Source organism: Abramis brama (assembly GCF_963993115.1).
Source record: "Abramis brama genome assembly, chromosome: 19".
NCBI classification, from domain to species: Eukaryota; Metazoa; Chordata; class Actinopteri; order Cypriniformes; family Leuciscidae; genus Abramis; species Abramis brama.
In genome coordinates, this window is record NC_139981.1 from 3,858,474 (window position 1) to 3,871,197 (window position 12,724).

Here is a 12,724-nt window from a genome sequence, read left to right on the forward strand (position 1 = left end):
GAACATGAAATCCACGGGGAGGAGTCGGATCCAGATCCAACTCCTCCCACCTTACATATACCTAAACCTACCCATCTCAACCCCCTGATCCCTAAACCCACCCCTAAACCTACCCATCTCCACCCCTTAATCCCTAAACCCACCCCTAAACCTACCAATCTCCACCCCTTAATCCCTAAACCCACCCCTAAACCTACCAATCTCCACCCCTTATATCTGGATCCAACTCCGCCCCCCGGATCTCGTGTACTGCATTGAGGTGCTACTGTCTTTGAACGTGAACACTTTGGGGTAACAAAAGTTTAAATTGAAGATTAAAGTCTCCATGAAATCAAAATGAGCAATTCTTTATTTTTATTTATTATTTTTTAATTATTAATGATTTATCCGTGCACATCGTTTTTTTAAATTCATCATCATTGTCGTCTCTCATGACGCGTTTACTGGCGGTGAGGGGCGGGACAACCTGTCACTCACCTGAGATCCACCAATAGCAAACCATCCAATCAATTCCCCGCCCTACATTTTTTCTTGTTCAAGAAGCCATTTAACTTGAATATTTACATCACAATTAGGGAAGAAAAGACTATTGTATCTTCCGTTTCATGCCGTGCCACAGCACTTGGACTGGAAGGTTTTGGTCCGTGAATTGAGGAGTTTGTGTTGGCTGAATGAACATCATCAAAAGTGATTTATGATGTTAATGGCACATTTGCTGTGTCTGTCAACAACATCAGCGTTCCTTGTTTCACTTGGAGTTCTGCATGCATGATTGCGACTGTTAAAGTCAACAAGACATCAAAATCCACCATATTTATTTTCTTAATACATGCTCTTTTTGTGCACAATTCATTGTTCCACTTGAAATCACGTCGAATATCCTGTTTCATTCAGAAATGCACCAGATTGTGGAAGTAAAACGTGTTGTTGGAAGTGTTGATAGAAGAATAAAACACTTTACCCTCCTGTTTCCTTTGATGAGTCTGAAACACAGCAGCTCGAAATCCATTCAGTTTCAACGGCTGTGTGGTTTGAACCTCAGAGGAGGACAGGCAGACGTTGGTTTGGAAGATGATCTCAATCTGGCTTATTTAATGGTTTGCAAATGGAATTCTGCCGCGAAGAGAAATGAGAGTTTTCCGCAGAGCGATTTCAATTGTCTACGGTTTCAGCGTTCATTTTGTCAGTGGTCTGAGTTCGTGAATGTGGTAGAAATCAAGCCCCTGAGGATGCAAGTGTGTTTATATAGATCAATAGCTTGTATTCTGTGATTATGATGACAGATGATTCATGGTGCATTTCGTATGAGATGAGAAACGTGAACCATATTGAAAGGGGTTTGTGAGTGAGGGTTCAGTCCGTCACACCAAAAGCACCAAATAAAAACCCCTTGCTGATGGACACCATCCAAACCAAGCAAATTATGAGACAAACTCTTTTTATGTGAACCTCAGTCACGCAAAAACACAAAAAGCGCCTCTTGGTGCGGCCTGGAATGGACTGTGTGCTGTTTGCATTTACAACAACACTTTTAAAAAAATAAATTAATACTTTTATTCAGCAAGGATGCATATGATTGATCAAAAGTGACAGTAAAGACATTTACAAAAGATTTCTATTTCAAACAAGTGCTGTTCTTGTGCACTTTCTATGCATCAACGAATCCTGAAAGAAATGTATCACAGTTTCCAAACGAATATGAAAGCAGCACAACTGTTTTCAACATTGATACTAATAATAAGAAATGTTTCTTGAGCAGCAAATCATCATATTAGAATGATTTCTGAAGGATCATGTGACACTGAAGACTGGAGTAATGATCACAGGAATATATTACAGTTTAAAATATATTCAAATAGAAAACAGTTATTTTAAATTGTAATAATATTTCACAATATTACTGTTTTTTTACTGTATTTTTGATCAAATAAATGCAGCCTTGATGAGCAGAAGAAATTAATTTTTTTTTAGAAGAAGTCTCAAAAGTCTCCAAACTTTGAATAGTTGTCTTCTAAGCTGGGATATTTTAATATCAAAACAAGTAATATCTGTAAGATCTGTATAGATGCATGTTCTACATATTAAAAAATAATATATGTATAGTACCATCTGGCCCTTTTCTTAATTCAATAATATAAAGTTGTCTTTTTCTAACACTAACAACACTAACTTTCTAACTTTAGGAGTCATGTTGTTTCCATATGGTCCAGTCATGCGGCCGAGGGTCACGATGGTGGACGTCCTCTCATTGCCTGTGCTGTTTACCACAGTGTGAAGTGCTTCCCCATCTCGAGCTGGTTAGTGACATAATCTCCACTTAAGAGCAACACAGTGCAGACCATAAACACCAGCACTTAGCTAATGGCAGACATGTGGCAGCTGGCTCTCTCTCTCTCTCTCTCTCTTCATTGGTACCTCTACTCTCCTTTCATAGTTCTAGGTCAAAAGTCTGAACTAGGTGTTCACAAACCCCTAGAGGTTCTTAATGGAACTGCAGGGGTTCGTGAGATAATAATGAAATATTGTTGTAAATTAAAATCAATCTTCTGAGTCAAGTCAGTTTACTCTGCTGCCATATTGTCAACCCACATATATATATATATATTCATATTCATTATATATTCAGTATATCTGACTCTCCAAAACTCTTCATACATACAGCAATAAAATCAGTCAATTTGCATAACAAATTGTGCTTCTTTAGCCCAAATCATGGTAAAAAAAAAAAAAAAAAAGAAGAAATATATATATATATATATATGTATGTATGATGATCCAGCTAATTAAAAATACATAGACATTTAAATAAGAGAATATGATCAAAATCATTATTAAATCAATAAAAGTCTCAAACTCTGATATTTCTCATTCTACTGATTTTAAATGAAATTGGATGGGACATTCCTATTATGCAATACATTTTTTATGTCCCCATCAAATATGTCTTAATATACTGGATAAAATATTAATCTCACAATATTGAGATCATATGATTTACTTTTTTATTACTTTTTCTAAACCACAAATAATTAGAATTTTTTTTTTTTTATTACATTTAATTTTATACAATTTTAAGGGGTTCTCTTTTGAATAGAGAAATTAAAAACTGAAAGAAAAAAAAAACTACGAAATATTCCAGGTGTTTCTTACTTTTTTACTTTTTTTAATAAAAATGTTTATAACAAAACATATTTTCTAGAGAATATTGTCTTAATTGATCATCACTTTCAACTGTGTAAGTATTTTGTAAAACCCTTTAAATAACAAAAGCCACTTCCTTGACATAATCATACAGGAAGTGACATCATATTGGAGGGATTTGAACAGCAAAAATATCATTAAGTATAAACAATAAATAAGATGATGTTAGTGGGTTTGTTGTTGCACTCAAAAACATTAGGCTACATCATGTTTGATAAAATGAGCAAGGAATAACTTGAGCTCCATCTTGTTTCATTTCGTACCATTGTGTAAATAATCAAGTTTCAATACAGTTTGGTGGCAGAAATAGATATATATAGAGAGAAAAGATTAATACTTACACTGACTTTCTTTCTTTCAAGAATTGTCTGGTACGATGTTCTTTTGTATACTACAGCATACAGCAGGGTTTCTCAACCTTTTGCCCACCGCGACCCACTTTTTTTTGTATGCCAGTCATACGACCCACTAAGGCTGGAAATAATTCAATAACTGAAATGCCTCTCAGATCTATAGGTTACTACTCCGTAAGCCTATATGTTTATTATAATTAATTTCACAAAAACACAGAAACATTTTCAATAGACAGACTGAGGCAAACTGATTTTTTTTTACTCACGTTAATGTGACGCTTGAGACACTAGTGGCGAGACGGATCACAAAACTTATCACGGATCCGTGGTTTGATTAAAGTCAATTTTATTTTAAAATGCGCTTCTTTGGCTGGCTCTGAGTGAGTGAGTAAGCAAATAACATTTGCTTTAGCCTCAATTGAGTGAAACACATCGATGTGTAACTTCTCAGTGGTGTTACTGGGACACTAACTCTGCTTGTCATCATAGAAGCAGATAATCATATTGTGATGTTTATTCCCGCTTCAGTAATATCCTGAATATGCTGCCTTCCAGCTATATCAGAGCGGCTGGAAAAAATGGATGACTTGCAACATGACTGTTTTGAAAGAATTACAGTAGGAATGGTAAGATCACAGTACTGGTTGTCTGCAACTTCATACATCATCTGTCTCGGAAATCTGAAACAATAATACTACATAATATATGCATCTTAAAACAAAAGAGATGTCTCCATATGCACTTCTTCATTACATTATCATCAGTTGAATGTGTGGTGGACAGGACATGAAAATCCATCAATACTAAAAATAAATGTTTGTTCACATGTGGACTAAACAGCAGTTAATAAACTATTGCTTCAACTGATCTCGAACTCTTTAATTTCAGTAAACACAGAAATGAACCGATCAACTGCAGTGCACATACCTCTGCTCAGCCACGAACCGGTTCTTGGTCGAAAGCATAGACTGTGGGTGTTTCTCAAAACCAAGAATGCAAAGAACGGACTTGTGTTCTTGGGGAGAACGCTCTTGCTAGTTGTTCTTGGAAGAATGAACTCACAAGGTGACGAGCACACAGAACGCTGCTGACAGTTTGAGACGATGTGTTCTTGCTGGTATTGCACAATAATACCCCCGCACAGACGCCGTCTGCAGTACTCAAACATAACGAGAATTATTGATAACAGCCAGGCTTTATCGCCCAAGCCTACCCTCAGCTCAAGGGATTACTCTACAACTGTACACTACAATGTAATGAATATTCATAACAATAAAGCAACGCTTATGGAGATTCTCACTTCCGAAAACGTTTGAGCACATTTTCGATTCGCCATAAATTTTCGTAAAAATGCCAATATTTGAAATCTACACAGTTGATTTCTCGCATCAAATGTTCTCAGAAGTGAATTTAGTGATGAAATAGTGTACGAAATTGTAGAAAAACGACTTACTGTATTGACCTGCCTCTCCTTCCTCGAATGCCGAAATGAATGCTGGGATATTTCTGCCGTCAAGTTCACGCAAGTTACCAACCGATGCATCCTCGGTAAAATGGGCGTGTCAAGAACACTTCCGGGATTTTTAACCGTTCTAATGCAAACTTGTGTATTGGGACAGTACTTGGGCAGCGACTGATGACGTTTCACAAGCCCACAAGAACACAAGTACAGACAAGAACGCATATTGAGAAACGGCCTGTAAAAAAATAGGTCGAAAGCTGATGACGTATCATGCCGGTAGGCCCGCCCTCATTTGATACCGATTGGTCGATTGATAAGCTTAAATCTGATTGGCTAAAGAGTACGACTGCTCTGTGTAGGAGGAGTTCGCTGACAGGAAAGTCTCAAAAACACACACACACAAATCCAAGGCGATTCACACGTGAATGACGATTTGTACATTCGCATTCAAGGATAAACTCGTACATTTCAAACATTCAAAGGTTTTTGTGCAAAGTTGTATTTCTACGAATTGTGGTTTGCATTTGTGAAATCTTTTTTATGAATATATACTTTTATTTTGCGCATGTGAATTGCTTTTTGTGAATATTTTTTTTTTTCACGCACGCAAATTTTTTGTGTGTGTACGTGAATTAGGTTTCATGCATGTGAAATTGTCTACGCATGTGTGAATCATGTTTTTTTGCGTGAATTATAATTGAGACTATTCTGCTTCCATAGATTTAAACTACATTTAGATCCACATCATTGGTTATTCTTATTTTTTTTCTTAAAAACTGTAGTGGTGGAAAGTGGTGGAAATGACGGTTTATGGTGGAAAGATTGTTTCTGTTTATTTTTACCAGTCCAAAATATTTTTAACCATGTATTTTATTATTTAACATATATGAGTTGAACAGTATACCTAATAGTTTTAAAAATAATGATTACAAATGATATGCAAATTATATAAACCTGCTCAAAACATTCATATAAATATAGATAAATAAAAATACATTTAGAGTGTACTGGAATGGTGATATATAAAGTTCTCAGTCCAAAAGCACAAATATGTCATGAGAACATGCAAATAGCGCACAAAAACAGCATATATCATGTCCAAAGCTACGCCTGGAATTTCTCAGAGGTGGAAATGACATTTTAGCAGTTTTTCTGCAATATAGCACACCCTCATGTCAGGCTTAGCTACTTTTGGACTTATTATGTTGTTTACTGGTAATAAACATAAATACATTATTTTCATATTTGTTGTACATAATTCAACTGAACTACAGCCAAGGTGGAAATGACGCTGATATACATAAATTATGATATACATATGGAATTTCGATGGTATGATATTATTTTATTTGTCCCTAAGACAAACATGTTAAAGAATATTTTTAAATCAATCCTTTAATATAATTTTCTAACATTCAAAGAGGGCCAGTCTGGGTTGGGGACAAGCATAAAACTGCAAAATCTGCTAATAAACAGCCATGCAAAAGCATTTTTAAAAGAAAAAAGGGGCAAGATTTGGTGGTTACTAGGATGTTGGAGCATGAACTTCATAATGACAGTTTATTTTTGCACTTGTTTGTTTATTTATTTACAAAAAAAGGCCAAGGACACAAAAGTGCCTGTAGTTGGAGAATCACCCATATAAGCAGGAGCGATCTTGATGCACAAAGCAGCTTGAATCCTTTTTTACTAGACATTTGTTTATTTTTTATTTTATTTTATTTATTTATTTTGAACACTGAACAACAATACAAAAAACAGGCATCAAAGACAAGGCTCCAAAGATAAACAGAAAAAAATAAAATAAAATAAAAATAAAAGACATTCACAAGACACCAAATACAGATTCATAATATGTGACAATAGAATTCCCTTTTACATTTTTCATAACTTTAAGAGACTTCATTAAAAGAGTGAGTTCATTACAGAAAACCTTGTATAAAGGAGATTTAGATAATCAACATTTATGAATAAAGAATTTGCCGCTCAGAATAATAAATTGTACACAACTGTCAATACTTTTATCTTCATGAACATAATAACAAATAATTGCTTTCACATTCAAAGTTATTATTACTCTAATTTTGGCAGAAAAAGTGAAAAAACAATCTTTCCAAAATCTCACATTCAAAAAACAAATGGCATAAAGACTCCTCAGTACTATTACAAAAAGAACATTCTTCCCCAACATCCATAAATCTAGATAGTAAAATAGTTGGATATATTTTATGTAAGACATTTGTTTATTACTCGGCTAACCTCATTTGGAATGACGTCAGTTCTGTCAGTGATGTCAGATTAGTCGAATATAGGAACTCTGTTGACCTTCCCCGTCGTAAGGGTTTTAAATGCCATTGACGCCACTGTGAATGTAATAGAAATAGAAAGCTGGCTGGAAACACTGAGGTCACACACAGTATGTTTTGGCAGAGTGACAGGATAGAAAGTAGATCATAATTATTGTACAACTGCACTCTCAGAAATTTCTTGTGAAAATTGTAGGCATGTTTTTACAATTGTTCTGTACACAATCTTAGTTTTACTGTGAGTTTTACAGTATTGGGATTGGAAAACACAAATAATTATAAACAAACAATATCATTCTGTATTTCTACAGTACAGTATGTATGAAGTCAGCATGCAAAGCAACATGAATGAAGAGTTTTATGATACTTGTTGGTTTGGTCTGTGCTGCTGAACTTATTTTTGGTTTACGTTCAGCAGTTTATGGTTTATTTTGTAATGTTGATTTATGTTGATAATGTTGTTTATTTTATTTGTTGAGTGTCACCATTGTTGTGTTTTGCATGTCTGTGCATCATTAGGTGATGCTTATAAGAAAATAAGAAAAAATGTCACATCTTTCAAAGATGAATCTCAGCAGTTGCTTCACTATTGTGAAAGTGATAAATATGAAATAAATGATTGATCAATTTTCATGCTGATATAACGCTGAACATTAAACTTAACTTAAAACAGCCAATTAGCTTATTTAATATTCTAGCTTGTCATTGTTTTGACACGTTTTCATTTGTGTCACTTTTGACTTGACTAGATTAGAAATGAATATATATGAATATATAAGATCTAAAATCCCAAGCCAATAAAACACTAATCACCAAATTCAAATCAATTAAAGCTGTAAACAATTACATTTCCTACAGTGGCATGATTAAAGACAACTTAACAGTAAAACAAGAGCAATATGATGTCCGCATTATTCTGTGGTTGATTTACAGTCATTTTTAAGAAAATTACCCATCATGCATTGATTTCACAGTAAAATTCTACAGTAATACTCTTTAATCCCGTAAATTCCTGGCAAAGTTATACTTTTGCCTTGTTAATTTTTTAACTTCCTATTCTTGTACATTATCTGTACATTTGAATATTATTGACTTGTTGCTAATTTGCTTATTATTAATACAGTTTTTCTTTATTAATACATTATGTTCATCTTATTACCATTTTTACCTATTATTTATTTATATTTAAAGCACAAATTAAGTAGTTGACCAGGTTTGCATTTCACTGTTAGTTGTATGTTAGTTCACCCAAAAATTAAATATCTTTCATTTATCACCCTCAAGTAGTTCCAAACATGTATGAATTTCTTTCTTCTGCTGAACACAAAAGAAGATATTTTGAAGAATGTCAGTAACCAAACATTTGATGGACCCCATTGACTTCCATATATATATATATATATATATATATTAAAAAAAATCATACTATGGAAGTCAATGGGGTCCATCAAATGTTTGGTTACTGACATTCTTCAAAATATCTTCTTTTGTGTTCAGCAGAAGAAAGAAATTCATACAGGTTTGGAACAACTTGTAAATGATGACTAAATGATAGAATTTTCATTTTTGGGTAAACTTTCCCTTTAACGCTTTCCGCTGGTTTTGTTAATAGTTTTCAAGTTGGCATCTGTCTATTTGACTTTAGCTTTAACCAAGTGACAGATGAATTTGCATCAAAGTTTGATTGGATGTACAGCTTTTGACAGCCTGTTTATGATTATTTTGTCAGTTGCATGTTATTATTCACATTAGGCATTATTTTCCCTCTTCTGCTGTCAGAAATGACACACAGAACCACTGGCCCTGATGAACCAAATGGTGATCATTTTAGCTGGTGGAATAAGACCAGTTTTTAAAGTGATGAGTAACTAATATGTGCACAAGTTATGGCTGACCTCAGTGGGTTAAATAGAAATCATGGATTTAATATCTTTTATTCTGCTGAGCATTTGATCAGATTTACAACTGGGCTCAGAATAATTCTCCATGATTTAATATCTGTGGAGTAAATCCTGCAAAGCTCTACCCTGCTGGGTCAGAGAGACTCCAGACAGGAGGCTTCTGGTTAGTGTGTGTGTGTGTGTGTGTGTGTGTGTGTGTGTGTGTGTGCTGGTGTTGGTGTTATATGCACACTCCAGCCTGAGTGATGTCAGTCCTCTGACCACAGCGTTTCCTGTCTAAAGATAAGCAGCGAAACACTATAGAGAGCGTCATATCTCTCGACTGAGCGTTTGCCTTAGTTTGTTCCACATGGCTCCCTTTAGAGTGGACTGCTGTTGATGAACAGATGAGAGCCACATAAAGAAAAATGTTACATTTTTTAATTTGAAATGATTTCATCTTTATTTACTCACCCTCATGTTGTTTTAAACCTATAGTATCAGAATATTCATGCTGTTTTTGTTTTTTTTTCTTGTTTTTTTTTCTTATTCATTAGCTATTTTTCCATCCAAAGTTTCCGAATTTAACTTGGAATGTCATACCGTCTCATGTGTTCAAGAGAACAAAAACATCACTTCCGGGGAAATTGGTGCATAATATCTGTAATAAAAATGGAAGTTACTGCAATCATGAAGCCACTGTGACTTTTTTCCTTCATCATAAATGACTCAGAGCGTCAGATGAAATGCAATAAACGCTGTCATGTTCTCTTGCGTTCAGATGCTGGTGTTTCTGAACGCAATCATGAGACGCTTCTGGGAGAGAATTAAACCAAATCATTCTGATGACAGACTTTGACTCAGGCATTTCAGAACCACCAAACCAACATTTGAGATGCTGTGATGTGATTGGTCCGCTAGTTAGTTCAGTTATCCAATCACATCCTCTGTTAAGACAAAGTCACGTGAGTTTTTTTGTTGTGCATTGAGGAATTTATTCGGTAAATGTGCTTCCATCTTAGATTATGTACATGTCTTCTTATCGAATAAAAAATATATTCGCCTCAATTGAGTGCATACATTTTTTTTGCACATGTTTTTCATAGCTACTGAAAGCTTACAGTGACTGCAACCACTATGCAAGTAGTCCATGTGATTTAATATTTGCTTGAATTTTTTTGTATACATATTTTGATTGTTTATCCCATCTTTTAGAACTAAATTACTATATTCCATAATGTTTAGATGAATAGTTCTGGATCTAAAATCTAATAGGATGATCTGTTTTAGTTATATTAGCCAACAAACACACTTGACATCTTCAACTGTATATATAAATAATATGCTGAGTATGTAAAGGGAAATGATGTGATGGATGTAGTGTAGAGGTTGTGTACCAGAGGGTTTTGTGTCAGGAACATGTTTCTGAATGAACTCTGTCCACCCGCTGAGTGCTGAGATTGTGCTGGTCTCTCGGTTTGAAGGGTGTTGTAAATCTGAGCGGCTGAGCGTCGTGTTGGGAAGAGAGCATGCCAGTGCACAGGTCAGAGGAAGGGCTCTTTATCACAGTGGCAGAGCAGTGGACGTCCTGTGGATGAACAGGCGCCAGAGACCCAACAGACTGGACATGTGTTTCACAATGACTCGCCACTCCATGTATCAGCACCTCCGGCCATCCCACTAAGTTAAGTGCCAGGACAGTGCGACGACGAGAAACAGCATCCCGTCCTGTAATGTGGCGCATCTCAGAGTGAAACAGGATGTTAAATGAGACAGAATGTAGGATGAGACTTGATTTAATCCATTGGGGTTTGACTGGATGTTGAAAAGTGTCTGTATAAGACAGGTGGTTGGAAAATAAGTCTAGGGTACATCAGCTGAAAGGAAAGTCATTTCACATGTGAAGCTATAGTTACATTCTGACTCAAGTATGAATGCACTTTTTTTTAAAATCATGCACACTCAGTAGGGATCAGAATGCTCATCTAGTTGTCAATTAGTTGATTAGTGAGGTCAACTAGATGCAATTAAAAAAAATATATATATATTTTTTTTAGCTTTACATTTTTATATTTAGATTTAAATACAATATTTTTGACATTTAGTGCTATTTAGTGCCGTATATTTTATTTTATTAAACATTTTTGGACAATTATTATTGCACAGTGATATATTAAAAGTTGGATACATGTATGCTCACATAAATAATATATATATAGTTACATTTTGTGACAAAATGTTAAAGAAATCAGCTGAGATTTGCGACCATTGCTTTACGTGAGTGTACTGTATGTATGCAGAGAAAGTTGAATATAATATATATATAACTTTATATACAATGTTCTAAATTACATTCACATCATTTTTTGTGATATAAACAATCACAGATTCACAGATTTGCTATACATATATAAATGTATTTTCTGAAGTACCCAGGAGTACCATATAAATCCCAAATTCAGTATCATTGTATATCACATATTAGTGTGGAACTACTCTTTTCTTTTTTTCTTTTGGTCATTGTTCCATAATAATACAATTTAATGGATTGTCTGTATATTATCTAAATAAATCCCAAATTCAGTGCCATGGTATATCACATAGTACCATGGTATTTCCATCTGAGACCATCACTTTTCCATAGTATAATTTATTGCTTTTTTTGGTGTGGCGACATAATACACCAACACTAGTCTGAGACCGAAATGGTGATTTCAGAGAGGGCAGATGTCCATAAGGAGAAGTCATTTTCTGATGGCTGTGGTGTGTGTTAGTGCTGGCACTGTGGATCTGTGGTGTGGGTCGTGTGGGTTGGCATGAAACGCTGGGCATGAACCACACAGACCCTTGAGACCTGCCCGCTGAAACGCTGTTAAAGTGTGTCCTTCCCTCTCTGGGCCGATGAGGGCCAAACCACGACCTCAAAGACCACACAGACTGTCACTGATCACGCATGAGTGCGCACATACAAATAAACACGCTCATAAATGAACGACAAACCAGCTCTGCTGCACAATGGACACACAGGCGTAGCGCTTTACTGTTGGCCTCCGCTTTTGGTTGCAGTTGAACCGTTTAGAGCTGGAGCGTGTGGACCGCTGTTCGCAAAACTCATCCACACACACACACACACACACACACACACACACACACACACACACACACACAGAGAGAGAGAGAGTACGCTTCACTGTTGGCCTCCGCTTTTTGTTGCAGTTGAACCGTTTAGAGCTGGAGCGTGTGGACCGCTGTTCACAAAACTCATCTACACACACACATACACACACTCACGCAGCGCTCAGTCAGCACTCAGTCAGACAGTGAAACAGAAGGACCTTTGTGAAGTGTGGGACAGGCGTCATGTGAACACATGTAGTACATATTTAATCCTTATAATGACCACCATAAATCATAGACTGGGTAAATAGGAAATTGTAAGGGGTGAATCATGTTTGATAGATGTTATTATCTGGGTGGCTTTGCTAAGAGGGTTAGCACGGTGTGTATTAATAGATTTTCTGA